Source organism: Anopheles stephensi, chromosome 2 (genome assembly GCF_013141755.1).
Source record: "Anopheles stephensi strain Indian chromosome 2, UCI_ANSTEP_V1.0, whole genome shotgun sequence".
In the NCBI taxonomy this organism is placed as follows: Eukaryota; Metazoa; Arthropoda; class Insecta; order Diptera; family Culicidae; genus Anopheles; species Anopheles stephensi.
Genome location: NC_050202.1, coordinates 58,743,223 through 58,769,130, shown reverse-complemented (window position 1 = coordinate 58,769,130; position 25,908 = coordinate 58,743,223). Strand labels below are relative to the sequence as shown.

The window sequence follows — 25,908 nt, the reverse complement described above, 5'->3', positions numbered from 1 at the left end:
TTTGTTTTGGGCTTTACGCCATTTCGCACACCGCCGTGTAGCTTCGTTGCAGCGAGCGTTGAAGTGAACCTTAAAATCCAATGAAATGGATTATCGGATGTCGTTCGAATCAATTTAAAGTTTTTATTGTTGTGTTAAATTTTGTACTGAGATAAAGTGAGCTTTCCTACCTTTTATTAACATGGTTTACCCTGTTGATATCAGCTGCCATGGCGTCGTTTATTGATCGAGAACTTTGGACATCTTTATCCCTACTCAACCTGTTGCTCTCGCCAGCACTCTCGTGCACATCTCTGTTTGTAGTTATTTATTTTTGAATGAAAAATAAATTATTGCATTATCATCACCGATCGCAATTTGTATGTAAATGAATCGAATTCATTTAAACAAAAACAAATAAGGTTTAATATAACGCGGTAAAAAACCCTCCATTTCATCATTTTATTGCCCTTTCCGCTGAAATTCGCTCTCATTGTTACGTGAAATTGCCATGTAATATTCTGTTCGCTGGAACAATCAACACCTGAGCCTTTCAAGGATACTGCTTCTCATCCCTGGGTGCCTTCAGCCCAGGACCAGGTGAAATCGATTTTGTTGCTGAGCAACCTGAAAACCGGGAGAAAATTGTGGCAGCGCTGGCAAGTTCAAGGACTAACCAAGCGGCAGGCAGTATGAAAATATCTTCCTCCCAACAGCTGCCAATGGGTGGCTGGCTGGCTGGCTGACTGGCGCCATATTGCACCGGTTGCATGCAATTAACGGCATCGGTTCGCCACCGGGTACGGTATGCTCATTTATCCAATTGTTATGCATTGGATTATGCAGCGAACATACAAACAGGCAGGACGCCGATTCTGACTAAGTAAAATCCGCAGCGTGAGGCTTTCGTAGGAGATTAATCGTTGTCGATTTTTTGGACAGATGTGTTTGTAAAGCATTGCGTTTGTTCCCTATAATTGACTACCGTTAGGAGTTTTGAACTATTTTTAGCTCAGCAATTTTATATTATAACCTGGCTCCTTTTTGAACAGGTAAATGCAGTGCTACTGTTAAACGTCATGCGGACAATTTTTACCACATGCTGAGTGACTTGCACCCCATAGTGGCAACTGATAAGACTCGCTGCTGTTTCTGCGAGCTTTTTAGTCCCCTAAATGACGGCAATTTGCAAAACTGGACGGTGCTTTCTTATGTGCTGATAACTCACTCAATCCTCCTATTTAATGGTTTCTTGTCATATGCTGTAATATTATGCCTAAATTTGTCATATTATTGGTTTATTAGACAATATTGCTCTTTCTCTCTCTCTCTCTCTCTTTGCCTAACGACCTCTTAGGTCATGCCTGCCATTTCTGGCTTACTAGACGAGACCTCGTAGTTGGACTGTAGTCCTCACTACAGAGGAACGGTCCGGAAGGGATTCGAACTTCGATCCTGCCTTTATCGCATCTTCCACCGAACCGCCTTAATAGTTTAAAAAAATGTATCTTTAAATTTCTTAAAGACATTTTAAAATTACAACAAAAACTTCCTTCTATTTCTCCTGTGGCAATTTATTAAATCCGCCCCAAGCATGGTGATCATGCTGTGTGCCATCTAAACTGTTGCTCAATGAAAGTGCCTTGACCTTAACCTACCACACCAAACGCTCTTTGATTGACGTTAATTTCCCGGCATAAAAAAAAAATCCCGGCATTGGATGTGTAAATTGTCCGCCCGTTTCCTTGTTTTTCGCTTTTGATGAGCAATTATCAAGTACGTTCGAATAATATAATTCAAAAGCATTCCATACATCGTCATCACAACCGGCGAGCCAACTAGCTTCCTAATGACATACCGAGCGTGGCGTTAACTTAGCCATTGAACCATAGGCTCCGACCGTCGCGCGATCGTTTACCAAATCAATGCCATCGGTTTAAACTTTATGGATCATAAATTAATTGGTGACGGCCACCAGTCAACCGAACACCAGCTACACCTTCTTCGATGATAAGCCTATGGACCCCAAACAGAGCTTAAGCATTGGAAACATAAAAGCCTGGTTTAAGAATTGATAGTTTTCTGTGCCTATTAAATTTGATAGATATTGCAACGGTTTTCAAAGCGTAATGCAGACTCAACTCGAGATTATTGCCTTGCAGTTTCTGTGACTTAAAGAAATTGCTTAAAATTCATTGAAGTCGCGGCTTGAGTCCTTAAAATATTCTATTCGTTTTCGCTGTGCTATCGCCCAAGATCAAAGATAGGTAGTAGATGGAGGACTTTTTAGAACTAATTTTCCACTGCATAGCGCTCATCAGGATGCATCAAGCCGGTGTATGAATATTTCCCGCAGCATTGTGTTGTGATCACTTGCAAATTCTGCACAGTTGTCCCAGTTTTGCAGTCAACCGTTGGACGGTCGACTTCTGTTGTGCGAGTGAATGATGTCTGTCACCAGTTTCCGGCGGCGAGTAGGCGCTTCCTGCTCCGTACGTGAGCGATGGATTTCGCTCATGGTATTTCATGACCATGTATAGCACATGGGTAGTGTGACCAGTTTTGTGGGAAAATTTATGGCATTTACTGTTCCATTCGAGAGTGACGGGTGGTGGTGGTCGGTTTGTGGTGTTGTTGTGTGGAACGTGTTCTAATTTAAGGTATAGTTTCGCAGCCGGCTGCAGAAAAAATCCTTGACGTTTGAAAAGGTATTTGAAACAAGTTAGGTAGACATTATTCCAAGCTTAAAGCCACTTATCTCCTTAAGAAAGCTCCATAGGGCAAGAATGCGTTCAAGTAATGTAGTTCAGATCAGTAGATCTTCGTGACGGTTCAATCTACTCGGCAGCTGTTGGTGGGGGTTTCCACATCGTGACCTTGTGGATTGTGACGCAAATGGACAGCATAATGGGCAGCATCGAGTAGCATAAGTGCGAAACAGGTAGTAGTAGTGCTGCCCATACAGTGTAAGTGCTTCGTGTGGCGCGAAGATGCGCGACAGTAGGTCGAAGAACGAAGCACGTTTACCTGCTAATGTACGTGGCGACGGAACAAATTGAACCAACATTCCACCGGAAAGGTAGAACAAGATTCAGCCCGTATCGTGTAAGCCAACGCCGAAGGAGCGCCAGAAGTGGTGGTGAGGTTGCTCAAGATGAAGCATCGAATCTACGGTCTAGCGAGCAACCACTGACTGGCTGGCTTCGGAAGTTGTGATGTTTGCCGGTATGTTTTTTTCTTTCTTTCTCAGTCTACCGAGATATCCGTCCTACCGTCCGTCGCCACTTCAAGTGGCTTCTGTTTGTGTGCTGTCCCTGCTTTAATTCTGAAGCCTTACCTTCGCCAGCAATTAGCGTCCATTGGCTTTGGCAATAATTTTTGTTCTCCAAGGACACGGGCGTTAGCAACGTGCCAGTCTGTCGCTTTTCTCTCTCTCTCTCCAGTCAACCGTTAATAGGCGGAAAGGTGTACGCTGCTGGGAAAGGGGGTTTACGATGTGCCGATGATTAATAAGCGCTACACTTTGTTGTGTGGGGCTGCAATGTGAAGAATGTGAGGACATTTTCGTTTATTCTATAGGCTATGGCTTATGACGAATGGAATGTGTGTTGTGCCCAAACAACTCAGCTGGCCAGATCGTGGAAAGAGTAGATTAAGGGAACAGGCGAAGTAGCAGAATGGTTTTAAAAATAGCTCCAATCATTTCAAACATCTTGACCGTCGGGAGCCTCTTCTGTGGTGAATATCCTTTTTGGATTCTTGGTTCAGGAGTAGCAGGAGGTCTTTCCAGGTGGCTCTACAACTTCGAGAGGTCTCGGTCAGCAATTCTTGGTTTCCTTGACTTTATGGATAGTCAGTCCTGTGTTCAAGGAGACAAGATTCGATACCAGGTCCTGCCGCGTGAAGATCGACAACCCTACCGTCTCGACCACAGGACCTCGCTAACAACGCAATTGCTGTAGGTATTACAACATCCACGAAGAAATATGTTCTTCCAAATCTCCAAGCATGTTTTTCGCGTCGGAATTCAAGGGATAAAAAGAGCCCATAATGATGCTGAGGTTTGGTTCCTTTCTGCTATTCCTACTACCAGTGTAGAATGACAGAACGATGCCGAAGAATCCGCGTTTTGTCCCATTTCCCATTGAAGTGCGAATTTCAGGTCTCAAGTAGCGTTCTATTTCAATGCCCCGGCCGGCGAACGACCAGAGAGATGCTGAGTGGAATAGTTTTTCCTTTCATTGCTAAGACGCGAATGCAAAGAAAAGAAGGGGTTTGAAAGGGGTGTCCTTGACGTGATGTATCATTTTTGATGGGATACATTTTACTTCGGGTTGGGGGGGTTATGGGTAGACGAATCTATCAATAGGATACAGTCGGAGCGAAAGACGATGGCGTTGGGTGAACGAATAATTAATTGTAGGCTCTTCTGTGTAGGTTTATATTCACAAGGCGGTTCCTTCGGTCTTGGAGCTAAGAGACTTGTGAGTCGGAAGAAAAAAGTGTCTGGTAGGCACCGTTGAGCTATTAAAAAAAAATGTCTCAATATTAGGGCGAGAATCGTTGTTCAAACCGGAGATAATAAATGGTTGTCCTTGGCGAAGAAAAGAATACAAATTTTCTTACTTACATCACACATTCGTTCAAAAATTCACGCATCATCAATCTGTTGTATGAATGAAATATAGCACACAATCTCATCTCTGAACGATAGAACGGTTTACATTACATTAATGGTCCCTCAAACCCCTTTCGCGCCTAGTTCTTGGAGAGTGATAAATTACTGAGAACATAGGCTCAGTTATTATTTTATTCTCACGTTTATTTTGCTACGCTAATGTGTAGCGTTTGTTCAGCCTTTTTATCTCAAAAGCCAACAAACAAATATGGCCGTGGCGTGTGATTAGTTTGCCACCGTCCTTGTCCTTACTCTGCTGGGCATGATAATATCATTATTGTTTGTTTCGGACGTTTGAAGGTAGTGTTGTTGCTTTTCTGCTACGCTGCACCTGGCGGCATGCCTTCGTGCGATAACCTGACGCGCATCCGGGTCCCGGTGCAATTCCACCCAAAAGCGCGCGACTCGGTGGCGCTTTGATTAAACATCCTGTTCGTGATTCCCTTGTATTTCTTGGTTGAATGGGCGGAGGAACGAAATTGAAAGTACGTTTTCGCCCAGTACATTGGACAGATTGTGGAAAGTTTTTGGTCTGGACATCCGGAGGTCTAGACAAGCAAAAAAAAAAAAAAAAATCCCGAATTTGCTTTAACCAGCTTTAAGTGCACACGTTACCATAAGCAAAAGCTGGTGCTCAGCAGAAGCGGATCAGGCTAGTCGGTTAGGGGGGCCTAATCGGTGAGGGAAATCCTGTTGTTTCCCCCTAATAACACAATTATAGGGACCTTATCTCCCATTCCGCTTGGGGCCTCCAAATATCTTGACCCACCACTGGTGCTCAGTGGATGGTATGCAACTCAATCTGCGAGCTGTTTAAACTCCATTTGTTTGCTTTTGAATTCTCTTGACGATGGGCGATCGTCACGATCATGCACTGTAAATCTTTTCACCGTCAAACGCGAACTTGACACAATTCCTGATCCAGAACACGGGTGTTGCCTCTTTTGTGCTGAAGTCGAAGTGCAAGAATCGTCGGTAGGCTAGAACTGGAAGGAGTAGTAGCTAGCGGTAGTTGTTGGGAATTAATGAGCAGCCGGTTCTGTCTAACGTTCAGCCGCCCCCACCACAAGCCAACCAGCTGTTATTTGTGGACATTCGCTGTTTGTCCAGCTTCAGCAGTGTCCTTGCACGAAGGGTGTCATGCTGTTCGGAGCTAAGTGTAAACCATGAACTGTGCAAGGTAATTTATAGCAGCGGCAAATGTTACACTGCACCGTGTGACCTTATTCAGCGAGATTTACTCTTGCTTCCAGGGAAAGTGGTCTAACGAAAATGTGCCCCGAGTGGCGAAACGTGTTCAGCAATGTTTTGACAACTTCCTTCTGTTTTTCTTCAAGGTTTTGCTCTTTCACCACAATTAAGTTGCTAAATCTATTTATTTGCATCGTTTTTTGGGTTGGAGCTACAGACCAGAGCTCCTATTACCTCTAACTCATTTCTAACCCCGTTGAGAACATTGCTATCCTTATTTAAAGGAGTTATTATTGCAATACAGTTTTCTTCAAGAATTACGACCTTAAATTTAATTAAGTTGATAAAAATCTCGTGCTCCCCGGCTCATCTTTCTGCTCGAGTGTGGTTCTAACCGTCCTTAACTTTGTGCTTTTTGCTCTCGCGTTTGGTTTGCTTGCTGCGCGTAGGTGTGTTTTAGTCTGCCAATTTCGTTGTGCGCGCGTGTGGTGTGGAGGTGTTGTGAGAAAAGGCCGGGCTCAAACAAAATGAAATACGAGAAGAAAGGTATCTCTTAAACGGGGGTTTGAAGGTACGGCGCGCACGTGCTTTGCCCGTGCTGACCTTCGTCGGATTGCGGGTTTTTGCTTCAAATTTGGCTAAATGTGCAGAGCGTTACGAAACCGCACATTTTCGAAACGTTTCTCGCATTCAGTTTCACATTTTTGCCGTAACTCCCCTATCAAACGGTTGTTGTTGCTAAGCGTCGTGTTGTTCTCTGCTCCGTTCTTATGATTGGTTTGCTGGTGTTGTTTATTTTTTCCAAAACCCATCGTGTTTTGATGATAGTGGACTCGGTGGCGGTTGGATGGCCATTCGGCGCGGACTCACGTGACAGGTTTGGTTTCGTTTGCAGTCTGTTCCGAGTTCCGCGAACTGGCTCTCGATGAGCTCGATTTATGTGCACCTTTTTGACCAAATACGGAATTCCAAACGCCTGTGTGTGTGTGTAGGATTCCGAAAAAAAGAATGGAAATTAAATAATAAAGAAACTTTCGGGTGCTTATAAATAACTAACAATTGGTGTTTTTGAAGCCTGAAGTACGGAACACCGAACACGAAACGTGCTCCCCAAAAGTTGCCAGTAGAAGCAACCAAGCAAAATATATTGCCACGATTCAGACAGACTTAAGATTCAGGATTAGGTATGAAATACATGCTTAACAAAGCAAACGTGTTTATTAACATCCTCACTACTGCTTCCCAATACCTGCGACGGTGGCACGGAAGTGTTGTGTGTTGGAAGCAGTGTGGATATAAATTCCTGTTCCTTCATTATGGGTGTCCCGCTGGGATAAACATATTTTATGGGTTTTCTTTAATTTTTGTTCTTGTTCGGTGATTGTGAAGCTTAAGGAGTAGGAATTTTAAATTTAGAACCATCAAAGAATAAAGTTTGCGTCCAAAAAAAAAATACAAGTCGAGAAAGTGATGGATAGAGGATCAAAATTCTTATTTATTTGTTGTAAACATGCCTATAAACTCTACAACCTCCAGAAATCGCTTGACCTGCCATTTCTGGTTTCCTTGACATGATTATGCTCGTGTTGCTGGATAATCAGTCCTTCGTAGGTGGATACGGTCTAGATGGAATTTTGCAACCATATAATGGAAACTTGCAGACAGTTAGGAGAAATGTACAATGCGACTGTGGATAAGCTGTGGGCTAAGGGTGAAGGGATTAAAATAATATTTTCGACTAATTTTTGCATTAAACCCGTACGATTTTGGCGAACTGTTGTAAACAATCGATCTAATGACATTCCCCTAAGTGCTTCAAAAGCTCCATTATATGGATCGAAATCCTGAATGGTTAATCAATAATGTAAAGAAAATATTTTCTCGATCTACCTTACCTTTCCTGCTTCCCTTTCCAACTTTTCAGCCCATTATCTGTTATCATTCGTTTTGCCCTTCGACACGTTTTTTTTTTCGTTGCCCGCTGTGTCTCACGCTGATTCTTTCGCATTTGACATTTGCAAGAATTATTCGTGACTTGCCCTTTTGCTGTCAGCTGGGGTGGATTAAAAGGAGCAGATACATTAACGGCTAATAAATTTGCAAATGGATATCGGTAGCACAAAACCGGGCCTGGTGCAGGACTCCCTTTCTTTCTCTCTGACCTGCAAGTCTAATCCCCTCCAACCGCTTGGAGCTAGATCAGGGTGTGGTTGAGCAGCAGTAGTAGTCTACTAGAGTGTGTCCAGCATGGATGGATAAATTTATTAGCCCAGCGTTAGCGGGAAATTAACTCTCGCTGAAAGGTGTTTGCATGATTAATGTTCCGCACGGCAGCTGCCGACCACGGTGCACTTACTTGTGATCCGGTTGCATTCTGGCGCCGTATCAAATGGCGCGACCGCCGGGGGTTTGTAGCTAGCCCGAAGATGAATAAAGAATTTCCAAGCCAAGGATTCGAGAAATACCTCACGGTGTTTATCACATTTTAATGATGAACTTCCGGCAAAACATCGCTCGCTTTAGCATCGGGAAGAGACATCATCACCGTCCCGGCAAGGTAAAAATAATAAATGGACAGAATGAAATGAATCATACGCGCGCATTGCACGCCCGGACAACTCACGGTGAAGAGCGTAAATCTTCACCTCCACGTGTACACCTGGTAATGAATGCTGTTGTTGTGATCTCATAATCGCAGCTTAGAATAGGGAAATAGCTAAAACAAACAATAATATTTACCCACGGTGGGGAGTCGTACGTTTTAGCTAGCGCTTACTCCATTTATGGGTCATCGTTAGACTCGGAAACGCATCCGACTATCTTCAGTTAGACTAGGAGCAAAACAATAAGTGGGTTATGAACTTGAAACTTTGCTTACACCGGAACAGCATCCTCACCACTACGTCCTTCGCGGTTTAAATCCAACCCCAACGGAGATGTTTATGACGGCTGTGTACAAATCGCTGTCATGTGCGGCCCATCGCTTCCACCCTGGTCAAAACACAATTTCTATCATTCATTTCACGCAATGCAGCAGCTGCCGAGCTGTGCTCAGAAGGGTTTCGATTTCTTTCTTTCCTCTTCTTTTTTTTTTGCAGCGCATCTCTCCTCTCGGTATTGGTTACTCTCGTGCATTAAGCAAAAAATTTTACCGGTCATCAGCACCAGTTGCACCGAGTGCTTCACCGCTGCAGCGTTGGTGGTGCTGGCCTCCACCACAGAGCTTGTGACCGCGCCGGTCGGTTGACGTTGGTGAGCGTCCTTTTAAATTTAGATTTTACGGTCAAGGCTAGCCGAGGCGGAGAGTACTCCTCCGGGCCGGGCTTTCTTCGAGCGTGAGAAACAAAATGGAAGAAATTGAAGAAATTCCTCGAAGTGTGTTTCGCTGAGTGGATTTCTTGGAGGATTTTTTTCCCTTACGGTTTCTTTTTGCCCATCGAAGTCATGTTTTTATTGAATGAGATGAGGGTGGGGGTAACTGCAAAAATAAAACTCCTTTGTCCCAGTTCTGTGCAACGAGTTCCTCCTCTATATTGAGTGCTATATTGAGGTAATCCTTCGATTTTTTACCTCACTATTCCTTGAACAGTTTTCGAACGGTTTATCAGTTTTCCCATTGTACCCGGAAATATAATCTTCATATCCGGTCAGCTGTTCGGTGCGCTACATTCTCGCACCAAGTGTCGGTACGGTCGGGGTTGTGGTCTCGGAGAAGAATCCTGTGTTGGGATGTGACCGGGCGGCGGCGGCTCCACAGAGGTTAACCGCCACTTTCTTTATGTTTGCGGTGAGCTAGAGCAGTTTGCCAGCTGTTTGCGCGCTATGGCGGATGTATTCGGTTAGCAATTAATTATATTTACCCTGCTGCCGTGCCAGATTGACGGTGAGGTTCAACAACATTCGAGTGGCGGAGGCAAAAATAGAGGTCTCGTGTGTGAAATGTTTACGGCTCGTGGTGGCGGATGAACTATCCATCTAGCCGTTTTTTTTTTATATGAAATAATTTGAATATTTCAGGTTGTTCAGGTACATGCATTTGTTCCAGGAATGTACACCCAATTTTTGGCTCAATTTTGCAATGATTCATACACACTTTTCACGTACGCAGTTTGTTACTCTTGGAAATTAATTAAATTTTGCAACTCAAAATTCAATGTACACTTTCTGTAGCACAGTTTCGTAGAATCAAAAATAATTACGCAGGTGTGCGAGCTGCTGTCAGCTGTCCGAATAACAGTTAAACCTTTGTTTTTGCATTTCATTCATTTCTGCGCGTGCCACTTCTCAATGACGCAAAACAATTGGGCGAACAGTAAGATAACACTTAAACTGTCTGTACTTCCAAGTGCGCCAAAGATTTATAGCTTATTTGTGAGGAATTTTGTCAAACAATCCAGGGTGTGGTATGCTCTTATCTGCTCTTATGTTTTTTGACCAGTTTACGCAACTGATTGAATGCAATCATCAACTTTAGTCACATCCTGCGGGATAACATTTTGGATCATAGCGAACGCAATATAGAGCTACGCAGCAGACAGCTCCTCCTCCATCCATGCATATCAGTTTTGCTACGGGCAGATTGCGACAATTGCGATGCGGTGTTGCTATTAGCCCTCTATGTACGCTGTGACCTACATTGTACTTCTTTCTTGTTGGTTCTCTCGGCAAATATCAGGTGGAGATGATTCGGAGGATGGAGAATAAGACGACATATTTGCCAAACCAACATTGTTAGCTCGATAAAAAGCCTTCGATTGCGTATCATTATTTAGATAGTTTTTGGACTAGACTTTATACACGCTAGAATTCATTTTTTTGGGAACTTGTGTATGTCGCGGTTCTGAAGAAGCAATCTCCGCATCACAACGCAGGTGTGCAAGGAATCGAGTGTGTGTGTGTGTGGGTCACAAAGGAAGGTATTTTTAATGCATAATGCTTGTGCAATGTCGTGCATAATTAAGGTCAGTGCTGGTGACGGACAGAGTTTTGTGTAAAAAGTGCTTTATCTCTGGTAAAGATAAATTGCTCACTTTTCCCCCCTGTTTTTTTGTTAATGCTCTTTGTGAAGGTGTAACGCGCTCGGTGCATATCCGTGTGACGGGCCCAGTTTGTTAACCTCTCAACCGAATTATACTCGTGCCATGATTTGCGCCAGATGAAGCTCTGCCGTTTGTTTGCCATCTCCGGAGTACGGTAGTATAATCTGCCTCCGAAAGCGAGGGAGCTTGTGAGATATGCATTAAAAACGCCTCCATAAGAGTACACAAAATTTAACACAAAAAATCATTACAATGTATGAAGAGCGCAATGCGACCTAATGCATCTGGCCGTCATAGGCAAATATTGCACTCTTCACAACCAACCGGACAAACAATGGCACACGACGAAACGTTCCGCAACATAATTTACTTGCCAGGGCGAATTGTTTGAAATGTGCGCCTCGCTTTATTTGTATAGCCCAACCATTTAATATTTCATACATTCGTCTTTAATTACTCTTATCTCTTCTGCCTTCTGTCGCGTATTAACGCGCTGCAAAGCTAACCAAATTCTACAACAACGTCAAACGTCACCCCTAAACCGCGCCCGCCAGGCGCGTCTCGTAAAGCGTTGTCGTAAAGCGTTATTATCGCACGGTTGAACGTGGTGATGCGATAAGCCCCGTCAATCGAAAACTCATTCATTCCAATTGAGCGAACCGAGCCCGAACTCCACCGCATCGAGCCCCCATGTGCCCACCGAAATTCAAATCTGCCGATGACGGATCGGTATTTGATTGCTGTTGAAGGTTTGGCAATCTCTTCTTTCCGCGCGTTTCCATAAACGGCCGTAGACAGGGGTACCGACGCGGAGGCCGATTAGATATGGATGTGCGTGCACTCGTCATCGTCGGTCCAAAAAGCTGTCAGAAGTGAGGCTCAATAAAGGGATGTGAATAAATTTTGTAGCATTTGTCAGCCCGCTTTTGCTGACACACATTGTTTTTTAGAGTCGGTATTTCCGGTGATGATGATGAATGTGAACAGATTGCATGTAGAGGAGTCATCCCAATGCTCTTATTATGGGAATGTACTTTTATTTCTCATAAATTGGATTGTAGAACCTATCGAATTCTGGAATGTATCTGACACGTGTGAGTTCACCCTCCAAGTATGATCTTATCTTCCAAATAGATTGTTCCAAATTAATAATTAGGATTTAAAGAAAAAGAAATAGATTATGAGGTCCGGTGGCAGAGGCAACTGCCGGTCTTCACACGGGCAGGTCCGAGGATCAAGTCCCATCCGGATCGCCTCCCCATACGCAGGACAGACTATTCTCCTACGGGTAGATAGATCATGAGGTCAGAAACCATCTGATAGATTTTATTGGTAACTTCACCCTTAGCTACCAAGCGATTCTAGTTGGTCCAGAATTACTTTGAACCTATCTACTATAGCGAACAATAAAGGTAAACAGAGAACTCATCCAATCATATGTCAGGACATACAGAGTGGTCTGGTGGCTAAGTCTATAGCGGCGCCGCCAGCTCTGACGTCATGTGAAGTTCATGTGATCGCAAAGATCGTAAAGCGTCGGACACCATTTCCGCTTACATCAGTCCGTCTTTAAGACTTCCGATCATCGAACTACACTTGCGCCTGTACACCTCACTCCTGAATGAAATAGGTCTCGCATGGCAGGACCGAGGATCATATCCCATTCGGACGCCCTCGTGGACGCCCCCTATCCAACTCACTATCCAACAAACTCGTATCATTGAGTTTAGTAAGCCTAGCAGTAGTATGACCACACAGGTCGTTATAAAAAAAGAAGAAGAAGCTGAAGATGCCAGGACATCAATAATGCGCTTACATTGCGTCATTTTATTGCCGAAAGCGTTGCCATACCCAGGTGCTAATGAATGACAATGTCCGGGAGATGCAGCTACTCGCGATGTGATGATTGGTCGTTGAAACGATATCACCGAGCAGCGGATGGTTGAAACCCACTCAGTGACACAGCTATCCAATCACCTTTCTTCGGAGAAAACCGACCCTGCTGTCTTGTGTTTGTGTTACCCGTGCCGTCCATCCATCGATTCATTCATCCGTCAATAACCGGCCCAGGGGGTTGAAAAAAACAGGGTAAGCAAAAGCGCTGTCCATTCACTCACTCGCTCTCCATTTCGCTAGCAATGCAACAAAGCCGAATGGCGGCGCACTGTTGTGCACGTGTATTGGCGCCGCGAAGATCGCGCGAAACGATCCTCCAATGATGGGCAATGCGTGTGTGTGTGTTGTAAATAAGTTTCCACAGTACCGATGTACGTACCCGTTCGCAAGTGATACATGCAAGCAGCACGTGATCACGTTGTTTGTGCCGATTGCTTACAGTGAAGTTGTAGTTGCAATGAAGACACACCAGTCTTACTATAAACTCTGCCACCGGACGATGCTATGAAACATATTGAACTCCCATCCACCCATACATTGTTAAGCCATGATGATGGTTGGAAGGGGTAAATCGTAGATTACCGTCATCTCTGACGTCAGGTGAAGTTCATGTGAGGAAAGATCGTAAAGCGACGCACACCCTTTTCCGCACACATCAGTTTAGGCTTCCGATCATGGAAGTTACACTTGCGCCCGTACACCTCACTCTAACCCTTCAAGCCTGAATGAAACAGGTCTCGTGTCATCGTTGGTGGTTAATCCCATTTAGAGGGCGCGAAAAAAAAAGTCCCCTAGCTTTGTGTGTGTGTGTGTTATTTCCTTCTTTTAGTAAGACCTTGACGTGAGGTAGAGAGTGTTCACGCGATTAAACGTTTCGATCGCTGCTCCGTCTGTAGTAGTGGAGTAGACCACCACCGACCCTTCTGAGAGCTCGGTTCACTTCATACCTCTCTTTGCGAGCGTTTGGTGATAAGAGGAAATTCAACAGTTGGCAGTTGTGACATCATACTACAACACGCGGTGGTCTATCGTGCACGTTTGTCGCGAGATAAACGCCCGCCTCACCCGTTACTAGGCGATTGGGTGGTCTATCATGACGAAGGGGTGAGGACCTAGGGTATATGCGGTAGCGTCGGAGTTGAATGTCTTATAAAGACCGGCGGACCGGAGGCTCGTTAGTGCTGCCTGGTGTAGTTTTTAGCGCGGTTGTGAAATTTTTGCTACCAAATCTGTTAAGAGCAACAGGGGCGAGCAGAATCATCGCCACCTGCTGAAGGCGACACGATGATGAAAGGGGTAGGTTTAATGGCATCATTTTGACTTTTTTTGATGATACCGTGGAATTTCCTTTACCGGAACAAACCTACCTAACTGGTATTTTTTTGTGTGGAGATCTTAATTGTATGTGAGTCCGAAATTAAGAAGGGGTAGGATATTGAAAATCCTGTTTGATAACTTGTTATCAGAGACACCTGATCAAAAATCTAGAAATCTCGATCTGTTCTAAACGTGACTTGGACGCTTATTGCTTTTATCGCTCATCATCTAATGAGCTTCCTAATGGAAAAACCTATAAAAAGAAGGCTGGATACATCTTTACTCTCATCGTGAGGTTTTGATTTCTTTCGGCAAACATCATCCCCCCATCCGTCCTACTAATCGCAAGTGCAGCGTGTGATTCAGCAGAGCGTGCAGGTGATTTGTTGAAGATAAATAAGTCTGTCACCTGTCGCCCGCGCGCGCTGCATTTCACGGTGGCTAGAGAACGCGAGGGAGGTGCACATGGCCACCCCCGGACGGGCTTGTATTTTTTTACTATCAGCCCGTACCGCGAACCTGATCGTGGTGAAATTGTGATGAATCATGCAGAATCAGCGATGCCACCCGCGTTTGTCATGCAAGAAGTTGTTTACTGTTCGCCCGCCCCACTACATCCTTGGCTGGAAATTATCAGTGACTGTCGATGCCAAAAGGCTCTGCGCCCCGGGACGGACTTCGTTCGCTTGTGGTTCACGTGCACAAACCGTTCGCGCGAGAAAGCGCGAGAGCACAGTCTGTCACATTGCTTTTTCCTCGTACGGGTAAGTGGCACGATGCCGTCGCCCCGGCCATTTCCGATCGTCTCTTACACCCTGACGGAGCGCTGCCCGGCAGAAGTCAATTCCGACTTGTCATTTAATTCGTCTAATTAACGTACGATTTAATGGCGGTGGGGAGGAGGCAACTGGTAATGAAAATCGATTCATCAAGGGCCGAGGTTTCGATAGGCTGACGACGACTAGCGATACGGCGGACATATTTTTAGCTGCACACACGTTTCATCGAACGCGACCAAAACGTGATTTGGGACGAGGAACAGCAGCAGCGAGCGATGGTGATGGATTGTTGAAGCGTACCGATCTTGTGGACGCTTTTCGATCGCTAATCAATGGTGGCTTGAAGGCACAGGAAGTGGCATCTTATGTCGGAGCTTCCGAAGCTTAGATGTTTACCGTTTCAATGAATTTCGCCATGCACCAAGTGGCGAGTGTGGACGTGTAGTCTGGACGAGTAAAGCGAAACTTCCCATTCTGCTGTATTTGCATGCTCTGGTGGTGTAGCTTTTAGTGTACACACCGGTCACACGATTTCGATATTGATCAAACGGGCGCTGGTCATGCTTCTGGTTGCTGTTGCTACCATTTGTGCGACTGACAGTCGCTAATAGGGTGCTAGTAGCCCTTGAACGGATCTCCGGTTTTGCTAAAGTGTCGCAGACTCGAAGTTGGCAACGATCATACGGTGCCGTCGCCGTACCAAGTTGTCGCTCGCTGATTCCTTCCCCACTCGTGACTTCCGCCTCCCGTTTGTGTGTGTGTTCTAAATTTAAGCGTCTGGTGTGCAACGCTTTGTCTGCTGATCACGCTCTTTATTGATACAATTTATTTGCGGTCCATTTTGCGTTCGTAAATGGACGATAATCGATGTCAATTGAGGTTGGACATGGCACGAGGTTTTCGTTAAGATTTTGTGTTTTGCGGAGAGAGCAATGGATACAGTGAGGTGCCCTTGGTATGGTTGGTATGCGATTTTTTCGGCAAGTGAACCATTTTGGTGAACGAACTCTCTAGTGCCATCCGTCGATGGAGATCACGCGGATCAGGAAGTGACGGTTGGTCTTGCTTTTATTGTAATTTACGTCAGCAATAAATTGCTTTGATCAATATTTGATTCAAGAGATTCTGCTTCTCACTTCTCGCTGGGTTGAGTGTGGAGACACAATTGCGGTTGCACTATCGGGAGAATAGAGGCACGTTTTGCATGATGATGAGACAGCTGATTGGTTTCGCGTGAGCAGCAACGGTTTGTCGTTTTGCTGCCTCCCTTTGCGGGCTATTGAATCTGTAGAAATTGTTTGCGCTGTATGACTGAGTCGCTCACGGTGATTAGTATCTGATTGTTTCAAATAACAATAGTGCTGTGTCATTCGCTTGATTTTACTCTATGAGTCTGATTTCCAACCAGTCAGTACATACACAAATCCTTACAGTGTCTTATGGAAGAAACCTAAAGTGATTTTTATTCTGTTTATATTCTAGTATGACAAGCGTATGGAATATAGCCCAGGGACCTGCCTGAATTATAGAAGAGAACAATTTGCATCATCACGATTCGCGCTTGTCATAAAAAATGTGGATATTACGACTGATGCCCTGTTAACACAATCAGGCATTAACTAGAGCCTTGCTAGGGCTTTCTTTGTGTTATGCAGACAAAATGGCCTCAAAACTATATGTATGATGCTTCTGGATATTTCAAAGTGGGCCTCATGATGACTTCAGATGACTCCTTGAGGTAGATAAACACTGTTGCCTGGCCTTGGATAACTAAGGTTGTCAATGGATTCTTCGGCCCCTTGTCACACCTCAGCGAAAAGTCGAAAAAAGATTGTCTGGTGATTTCTTGGACTAAGCTATTCCAAATAAAAGCGGACGGCCCAGTTGTAGATGCAACAACGGCGTCGGTCTTCACACGGTAGGACCGTGGTTCAAATCCTATCTGGACCGTTCTCCCATAGTGAGGACTGACTAAACAACTATGCGGTATCATTAAGTCTAGTAAGATAGAAATGGCAGGCATGACCTAAGAGGTCGTTAGGCCAAGGAGAGAGGGAGAGAATGCAAATGATTAGTTTTCAACCTCCACAGACCTTAATCCCAAGGATTATTTTTTATGCGGCGCATTTGACGATGACATCGATTGCACTTCCAGTAATACAAAACCCCAGTTATAGAATGCATCTAAATCATTTTTTGAGATCCTTCCCAGGGAGAATGTAGCATCTGCATTTTTTTTATTGCGTTGACCAAATTCACATAGTATTTCAATTCAATTTAGTTACATTATTATCTCGTTGTTGACTGACTACTGCTAATTATAAATGGGTACTTCTTCCAATTATAACTGCCGGTAGTTCGTAGTTTACTGCTCCCCCAGCAGAGATAACGCTTCCCGGCGCAGGAAGCTTTGCGTTCACTCGTCCATTCGTCGGCTACATGTGAGAAGCACGTGAGTGTTCTGGCTGCTGGCGATGCTCTCACACGCATCAGTGTCTAATCCACCGCTCGTACATCCTACAATCCCCACCATGTCTAATGCTTAACGCTCGGAACGCCAAGCGGACGGGTACCGGTGGTGTCATTCGGGTGTTACTTATTTTCATCTCCACTTCGGATTTCTTCCACCGTAACGCCGTCATGTGAAGAAGGCAGCATACGGTGGTGGTAACCCCACGCAACTTCGCAAAACGCTGTTATGTTTTCTCTTTCGAACGCGCACAAACCCCACACAAGCGGCTCGCGAATCTGCAAATTGTAGCAACATTCGTCGTCGGACAGCGGTACGTGCGGTAGAGCGGTGCTACTTAAAGGCGCGCACTGTTGGCAAATATTTGCGCATGGTTCGCAACCGGTGCACCACCAACATCACACCCCTGCCACTCTGAGCGACGAGAGAGTTAGCAGCTTGCCTATTCTAGTTCCGCGGTTGTGATGAAGGTTGAAGCGAAGCGGGGTGGGTCGTTGAAGGAACAGCAGGAACCCGCACGAGGAGAAAAAGAGATGGGGAGGGTGCCACGAGGCTCTGAACTTTGGGCCTTCCATTTGACCGAACGCGAAACGCAATCTAAGGTCTGCACGCGAAAAGAATGCCGTATAGCCACTTCGCTCGCTAGGTCTCGGCTTTTTTTTTTCGGGTGTGTGTTTCCCGAAATTTGCTGCGTCTTCCCTTTCTACAAGGCCCCACAATCCGCGCGCACATGTGTGTACCGGGTTATCACCAGGTATATATGGCTCCGTGTCTGTGGTATCTATACGAAACGGCGGTGCTAAACGTGCTTACGTAGGAATCTTGCAGTGGTGGCGATATTACGCATACCGGCCGGTTGTTTCAACGAGTGACTGCAGGGGTGGAGTTGCTGCGGAGGGAGGAACTCGAGGGAAGCACCTCTGCACGAGCCACCCCTTCAGGGCGTGTGAGGAGTTTTTGGGGGTGTTGGTGAGTGCAAAATACGCGCGAAGTCGCGCTACTGCACGAGGCAAAACGAGGAGATCGAGTGGAGATGCAGGGGAAGCAGTTGGAAGCGAAGTGGACGCATGGTTGCGGATTCTACCCGCGTGTCAGCCCCTCAGTGCGGCTGCGCGAACCGCTTACGTCGGCATGATGGGTTCCATAAAAAAAGCCGCGCCGCACGCACACACACACAGGGTTTGAATTTGAGCGCAATCGGCCAGTAGAGTCAGATCCGCATGGCAATGGGCAACCCTCGGCACGGAGACGAAAACACACACACGACCAGGTTCGCGGGTTTGTGTTGATCGCGTATCACACAGGGCCAGGTTTATTTACCACCACACAATCGCGCGCGCGGTTATACGTCGTCGTCGTCGTCGTGGTGTATCTTGTTCGCTCGCGTGTCGTACCGCGAGTGTACGATGGTGCCAGCGCAAAACCACCCCTGCCGACTGGGGGTTGTGGGGCCGGGGGGCGATTCGAGCAGAATCTTGAATAAAACCAAATATATACTGCTCGAATGATTCAGTCTTCAGACAGTGGTGCTGATTGATTACGAGCCGGCACTCTGGTGTGCTATTCAGCGGGTGCGCGTGCGCAAGCTCCCTTTTTCTCGCGCTACAGTACAGTTTTCCGGGCCTGAAACGCGCTGCAAACCGTACGCACGTTTTGTGCAGTTTTGTTTTCGTTGCCGACGTTCGATTCGCGAGATATTGTGTGTCATTCGTGGTTTTTGTGCTGCCCACTCACTGTCAGTTTGGATCCCGTGAAAGCGACGGCACAGGTTCCTGAACCCCCGCAGAAAAAAAGGCGACGCGCTGGTGAAGCTGCAACGGAACTCCAACGATCGATCAGAGTAGTGATCGAGCTTACAAGCGTACCTTACCACTTGCCAGGAAGCTGGCTAACCATCGTGAAAGTGTTGTGTAACAGTGCTCAGCATTAAGACAAGTTCGGAATCAAATCCTCTACATCACATCACGCACCAAAGACACCCACCGGCAGAGCAGCATCACATTTCGTCCCCGAACATAGAGCTCTCTCGTCTGGTGAACATTGTGTGTTACGCGCTTTGTGATGCAGAAATACTTCGATGACTACTACCGCTAGCACGTGGCTACAACGCGTAAACGTAAGTTTCTCTAGTCCATGCGTCATGCCCTGCGCTTCTGTGTCTTTTTTTTTTTTTTTTGTTGGTCTAAGCTAACGAAGGGGAAACTATGTATGGAACTGCGGGTTGCCGTGCGGTTCTAATAAAAGGACAAGATCTTCTGGAAGGTGTGCTAGACGGTGTTAATATTCTGTGGTCGAACAAACTTTACCTATTCGAGTCGGGAGCTAGGTAGGCGCTACCTGAGTTCTGAGCTGTATTCTCAGGCTATTCATTTTTTTTTTTTCAAATCAGCGTTCATTTCGCCAACAATGGCAAATTACGCAAATCTAATAGCAATTTGTTTTTTGTGCATATAAATTACAATGCCCTGCTCTCGGTGGGGTTACAACATCAATAAGCGGCGCCCCTCCAGTACCTCGCAGAAAATGACAATGACACAGGTATTCTGAAATGAATTTCGGTTCGGTTCAGCCAACACAATGAAAAAATGCTTATAAATCTAGCGAGCAAGCGAAAAAAAGAAACTTAAACCCCAGCGAAACACATCCGGCGGCTGCGGGCCGGGCCCTACACAACAGTAAGCGAAATGGCGCGCAATCAACATTGTCGAACGCACGTGGCAGCCTAGAAACATTAGCACATCGACCGAGAGGGTTCACGCTCTCTTCCCATGGAAATGGGGGGTCCGCTGCTCTCAGAATCGGTAGGATCGATTTGAAAAAAAAAGGCCTTTGATATAGCGTCCACCAGCGTTCGTTACCGAAACAAGTTTGCTAATCCGGTATGTAGATCTGCAGGACCTAGAAGCAGCGCTTACCCACACCGTGTGCCAGTGACATCCCTGGATGGAACGAAACCATCGGGAAAGCGTTTTTTTTTCTGTTGAGTGTTCTCGCATGTTTGATCTTTTCGAGGGCACAAAATTCATGAAGGCACGTGTTGTGTTGCATTTGAGGCGTCGCTTTGGAAGCTTTTCCCCGTCGTGCAACTAGTGTTCATTGACACCGCACCGAAGCAACACTGCTGTGCACAGTTGCATATAACGATCCGATGTGCCAGCAGAATCTGCCTTGCAGTTATCGCCCACAGACGGGGCTAGTGATAAGCGATCGCACGAGATGCCTTGACGAGGTTTTTGTGTGTGTGTTTTTTACAAAGACGATTACATCAATGATCAATCAATGAATTACTGTGTGTGCCAAATGGTCAACACACTCCATACCTTACCATCTGGGGTGGCTCGTAAGTATAGATTAGCAACGTTCGAGAAATCCTGCACGTTGATAATTTCTAAGCTTGCGAAATCGATTTCTCGGCTGTTCGTGAAAAAGGGTTTGCCAACCCTTTGCTTCCAAGGTTTCTGTTCCGACAGTGTGGAAAAGGATTGACCCTTCGATTACAAAAGACCTGCCCAAACTGGTCAGCTTCGTGAGCCGCTCGCAAGTTTCTATCGGTGACGTAAAGTACACTTCCGGTGTCAGTGGCGTGTAATTAAATTTAGTCGTTTGAAGTGTAAAATCCCCATCAGAGACGGACTAGTGGTTCACTCACGTTCCGAGAACGTTTCCATGTGTGTTAGTTGCGTCTACTTGTGTTCCGTCTGCCCGAGATACGCGTCTCGGTGGCGTTGCGTATGGCCCAAAAAATTTGAATGGGTTTTCTTTGAAATTTTGCGTCAATCAATCACGCGTATGTCGCGTGAAGCTCAAGCAGTTCATCTTTCGCGGTGAGTGAGTTGCGATGGGAATGGTTTGGACTGAGCATTTCTTTTGCCCAAAAAATAAAAATTACCAACCCTCTGCTCTGGTACGCTTGTCGTGTGACCGCCGCCATTACTTGTTCTGCACATTGTTTAAGTGTACACAACAACATCAACAAATTGTTGTACTCGTTGTACACGAATGCCATCAGTATAAGGCGAAGGTAGCCCGAAAAAGTATGACGCGGAATAAAATCGAGTTTTATCTATTCGCTGAGCAATTGGCACAACTGCTGCTATGTTGTGCCCCTCTGGCTTTGTTGACGTTTCTTCGCTGTCACGTTGATACATCGACTGTTTGATACTGATTTATTTTTCCCCCCCTGGCTTAACTTTATGGTACCGAATTCTGTGCAGTTGGCTGAGATTTTGGCCGGGACGTTGGTAATTCCGTCTCGGCGATGATTACGCGCATCGTCGTTCGGTGGGGCACGTAATTGGTAAGTTATTCGCCCAAGAGCGCGTATAACAAACGATGGAAATCAATCTTGCGGTTGAGTGCGGTTAATTTATTTCGCACACTTGCAAGTACATGTAGTTGCAGATATTCGGCTTGCTAGAACCGTACAAAGCTAATGAACTAATAACTCTTGAACGAATTAACGAAGGCCCGTCTTTTGCTACTCCAAACCTCACAATATCTCTCCATAGGACCGATTACTTGAGGTTGTAAAGCTGAAGTACCTGTCGTAAAGGCAAACACGCTCCTTCCTTCTTTTTGAAATTATGTTCCTAAACGGTAGATTTGGTGACCTTACCCGTTAGTTGGTCTTGTTGGTGTGCACTTGGGACACAATTCCACGATTCACAGTCATAAATCTGTCGCTGGCTAATCAAAATCAGAAATGTGCACCGCGCGCGATAAGGCGATTGCCATTTTCTGACGCAGCACTGTAGGCAAGAAACCGAACTGGTGTGGTGTACGAGATGCCAACCGCGTACGCACTGCTCTCGCTCTATCAAAGCTAACCTTTAGCCTGTTCCTGACGGCAAGGAACACAAACAGTTTCCTGCTCACCCACCGCTCAACTTTTCCATTCGTTGTTTTTAGCTAATTTTCAACAATGGTTCCCCGTGTTGGTAGCTGCCCATTGGAAGGTTTGTTGCTAGTTCCTGCCAACGCCTGATAGACACGATCCTGCTCCGGAGTACATGGTTCTTGGTTTGGTTTTATGGTCAGCGCGACTGGTTTGCGCATTCCTTAGAGAACATGTTGGCCTATATCCTCAGCCCTGCCTCGAACTCGCCCCGATGAGTGTACTCACCGGCGGTAACCTTGAAATCGCGCCCGAGAAAGTGATCTAGTCGCTATCGAAACCTACACGGTGCGCCACCATAGAATCCACACCCGCTCGGGTTTTAATCAATTTACCGGCGCAGATTGAAGGGCGGGCTCATTTAGCATTAAACCAGTTCACGAAGCGGCGAAGCCCACGGATGGCGGGTTACAGGAATCCAGCTCGGTTTGTTTTCCAGCGCTGGGTGGTTGGAATCTGGTCTTGATCTTGCCCCGATTTGCATTAGAACTGCCGGTATCGGCAAAACTGTATCTTGGCATGCGCCCCATAGTTGCGCCCCCGACATCTTATCGTCTACCCACCAGAGGAGAACCTGGTGTACGATCGCTAGCAACCCGTGTGTGACCAGCACCCAAACCGGCGGTCAATTCGTGTGGTCGTGCCTCGTGCCTACTATTTCTTCGTGGGAGAAAACTCTAGTCCCGCAAAACACTCATAGTAGGAGACCTTGCCATTTGGCTCCCTTCAGGAAATACAGGTAATGCATAGGCGTCTGATCACTCCCATGATCATGTTTGTCGGCTGAGGCGTGACAATGTGGAGTAAACCACCAGCTTATCACCATCAATGTACTAACTGTTGCCACACCCCAAAACCGGGCTATTGATGTGTTCGAGCTGGAACGTTCCATGGAGTTATTTTTTTTTATAGCCAAGATGGAAAAAGAATGGCCAGTTCTAGTGGTGGTGCGTTGAATCAAGCTCCACAAACGAGCGCAATTCTTGGCTGGTATGATATCAGCACACCGACACATTTGCACCACAATTTCGCAATGACTTTGGGGCACAAATTTTTCACTGAACGTTTTTACGTTAATTATCACATTTGTAGCTCGTCCGTCTCTATACACAACCTATGCTCATGTGTTTTTGGTGCGGTGGTGCACCTAGGCCTCGTCGATATCTCTTTTTTTTCCTCAGATAACGCGAGCAGATGTTGATATGCACGGGTATCGCAACGTGTGCAGGACAGGTGATTTGTTTTGTTTGATTTTTGACTTCGTCGCCGTCCGCGCTTGTCCCATTTTTTTATAGAGGGAACGTTTGCAACCTACATACATGGGAACCGTTTGGTAAATTAAAATCGCATGCCTCCATTATCGCGACCCGATTGACAAATGGACTTTTACTCAAAGGCGGAAGCTGTTCGGTCACGTTCTACTTCAATGTCTGTTCGGTAGCTTGGGACGGGCAGACTCGAAACATGGATCTGACATCTGGATGACAGCATTGCGACAGTGAGCTGATGATACCGTGATAAACAAATGTGTACCATCATTAATTACGCCTGCATACATGTATCTACTGCCATATTTCTCTAGTGCTACAGTTGGGTGGCTGGCTAGTTGTTTGGTAAATTATAAAGAGAAGCTAGAGTTGAGCAATTTACATGGCCGGTCCTCAACAATTGCATCAATAGTAAAATATTCTTTGAGCTGATTCCATATTGGGACATACTAGGTGGTTGGCGTTGCTCATAATTTCTAAGAACCATTAAATTTACGATGGGATTGTCCGATTGTAATTGAACGGGGTGTATAAAATGGGTTTGAGATTATGAAGGGGGAGGAGTGTACAGTACAGTGCTCAAAAGCACGGACTAAGGTTTTTATTGCCAGTTTGCCTTGCAAAATGACATCATGCCCCCGGTGTGTTGCTTGAGTATTATGACGTGAGGGATCCTCTCATGGCGAAATTTGACGATGAGATGAAGAGATTTTTGCCTTAAAATGCTTAAGAGAGTTGGACTAATTCCATACTCTCTGATGTCAATACCAACATTTAAAGCCTTGATGCAAACGCGCTTGCTAGGTGCTCTCATTCTTCATTGAAGAGTCATTGAATGATGGTGACATCTCAGCCCCCCACCAACCGGAAATGGTTGACGTCAGCGCCAAGCTGATGAGATGCACAGCAGCGAACAAATAGAGCGAATAGTAGTAGTAGAAAGCCTGGATCCAGTTACATTACAACAAATGACTGGCAGGTTTTATATTTAGTATCTCTCCTTCACCGGTGTAGCACTACAGTATATCCGTTCGGATGCGACAGCTGCAGTCGTAAGAATTCAGAAATTTGACCGACAGATGAGCGTCTTCAATAATTGTGACCATTCGGTCGGTTTGTTGGAATTGTGTCATGATCAAGTTTCTTAGGTTCGCTTCCTTGCGCGTTACTCCAGCGGGAAGGACAAGGAAGGCCATCGTAATTTTATCCATGTGCTCACAGGGACTTCCTTTTTTGCGCAAGAATTCGTCCTGGTTGCATATGAGGATTGGAATTTAATAACAAAGGTTTCAAATAAACTGCAACTATTAGTTTCAAAGTTGGCTTCAATAGAATATTTGCGTCCTCCATTAAAACTTCACAATTCTTGGGCGCAGAGTGCCTCTTTTCTTTGCGAAGTGTTTTTTTTCCATTGATTCTTCTCTACAAATGAAAACAAGACAGAGAAAACAAACCATTATATACCACTGTCCCCTCCCCTCCCCCTCCCCCCTATGCTCCACCCCCTCAGTTGTGCAGGGAGAACTGCGTAGCCATGGGCGAGGACAAGGCTGCCGGCAATGATGAGCGCGTTCTCGCACGAGATGAAGGTACGGGATTGATAGACTGACGGCACAAGATTATCGATGATCAAAACGAAAACGCTGCTCAAATAATCCGAGCCGCGCGCCAGAAGGGGCTCGCACATCGCGCGGGTTGGGGATGCGCCGAGGAAGTAAACCATTTTCGTCGAATCTAGTGGCCATAATATAAATGATGGGTCCTGGTCGGTCAGCTAAAAGTAGATACACATCCGTCGACGACGCCAGTCGACGGAAGCAGCGGCTGTGGGATAAAAGTAGGAAGCGCAGGTCGAAGATCGCGTGTCGTTTTTAAAAATATAAACCCCGTTGGCGTTCGACGCTCGTGTGTAGGTGTGGTTTGCATGCGAAGAGAGTCTAAAGAAATTGGACACGAAAACAAACCATCTATAACACGTTCAAAAAACGTTAGTGCTATAGTAGAAGGACAGAACCAGGAAGAACTTAGTGAGCTGTTGTTAATTAATTGTGCAAAATATGTATTGTTAAGTTGCAAAGAAAAGGGATGCAAAATGCTTAATATTAGAAGAAATCTTTTTTTACAACGCAAAAAGAGGTAATTATCTTCGTATCTGTTTTGGCTAGCTGTTCCGTCAGTAATATGGCCGGGTTTGGGTTTATTTTTGGTAGGGGGTAGCAAATCATTTAGCAAATTATTTGAAATCAGGTCATATATTTATACACCGTCGTGCGTATTATGACTTTGAACATGATGGTTGCACATGTGCCAGCCACATTTACCTGTGTTTGCTTGTCCTTCGCCAGGCAAACATTGGCAAAAGAGGCGGTGATAAGAACAGTGAGTGATCTGAGGGCG

General features: G+C 45.6%; 1 protein-coding gene across 5 annotated transcripts in view; it reads left to right on the top strand.

The window, feature by feature from the left end:
• LOC118506401 (sodium-dependent phosphate transporter 1-A) overlaps nucleotides 1-25,908 on the top strand; it is a 41,021-nt gene that overhangs the window by 4,996 nt on the left and 10,117 nt on the right. Inside the window, exon 1 of one of the 5 annotated variants that reach the window (XM_036043465.1) lies at nucleotides 14,062-14,079. The exons of 1 other annotated variant lie outside the window; for it this stretch is intronic. The gene's annotated coding sequence lies outside the window, so the exon portion shown is untranslated. Of the gene's footprint in view, nucleotides 1-14,061; nucleotides 14,080-18,697; nucleotides 19,676-20,671; nucleotides 20,690-25,908 lie in introns of those variants that run through there. 3 more of the 5 variants (XM_036043462.1, XM_036043464.1, XM_036043466.1) reach the window with 3 other exon arrangements.